Source organism: Salvelinus sp. IW2-2015, unplaced genomic scaffold (genome assembly GCF_002910315.2).
Source record: "Salvelinus sp. IW2-2015 unplaced genomic scaffold, ASM291031v2 Un_scaffold2441, whole genome shotgun sequence".
NCBI classification, from domain to species: Eukaryota; Metazoa; Chordata; class Actinopteri; order Salmoniformes; family Salmonidae; genus Salvelinus; species Salvelinus sp. IW2-2015.
The window spans coordinates 2,215-3,302 of record NW_019943762.1 but is presented as its reverse complement, the minus strand read 5'-3'; positions in this window follow the sequence as shown (position 1 = coordinate 3,302).

Below are 1,088 nucleotides of genomic sequence, written 5' to 3'. Positions count from 1 at the left end.
GTGTGTGTGTGTGTGTGTGTGTCTCTATAGCAGCACGAGTCTCTCTAAAGGGAGGAGCTACCAGTGTGTCCAATCCAGTCACAGCAAGATGCTCCTTATTACCCAATCAGATTATCAAACTGATTTACAGGTGATTGACAAATTGATTGACAGTCGATTGTCTGGTGGGCGTGTCCCTCTATGACCTCCGACCAATCATCCCTGTGCATTTGGGTCACACGCCACATAACCGAACCCCGTCGAGCCACAGAGCAACACAGCAACACAAAGCATCAGTTACATCATCTTTACACAATGGCTAGACTATGTAGAGTTAAATACACATTTACAATGGATATATTGGGACAGATTGTTGCCATTAAAGAAACACACACACCCACAAAATACACACACACCCACAAATACACACACGCGCACYCATGAACACAGCTTTAAAACACCACCAACATTCACCAGTGACAAACTCAAGAATACTTGATGCTGAAAAGGATAATGACTGAATGGCAGTTAGTTAGGCCCACTGTTTTCATCTTTAACATCATGWTATTTGAACATCCCCTTTGGTGACACATGAAAACGCCTGTTAGCTTTACTGTTCTGTTCCACGTGTCGACAGCGCGTCTTGTGGCTAGCAAGTCTATGTGTCACTTCTGCATATGTTTTGTTTTTTACAGCAACATCTCTACCAGAGAGATAGTTAGTTCATAGTTAGTTTGTTACAGCTCAGTCTATGTACGCCGTGGTTGATTCTGGTCAAATCTAGAATGACACTTTACTCCCTAGAAGTTATAGTGCACTATATAAGGAATAGACTGGCATTTCTGACGCAGCCTCTGCCATGAGAGAACTCTGAAAAGTATATGGGCGGAATATACAGMACATGCATTTTATCTCAAACAGAATGAAACATTTGACTAATTCTAAATGAATCAAACACACAATGGCCTGCCTTATCAAACTATTCAAACAGTAACATTCTGAAATAGAACACTGAAAATGAGGTTTATAAACGGACTAACAACTCCCTTTTCCAAACGTCACTAGTCTGTAAGAGCAGCCAGCAGTATAGCTAGTGACCACAAGATGGC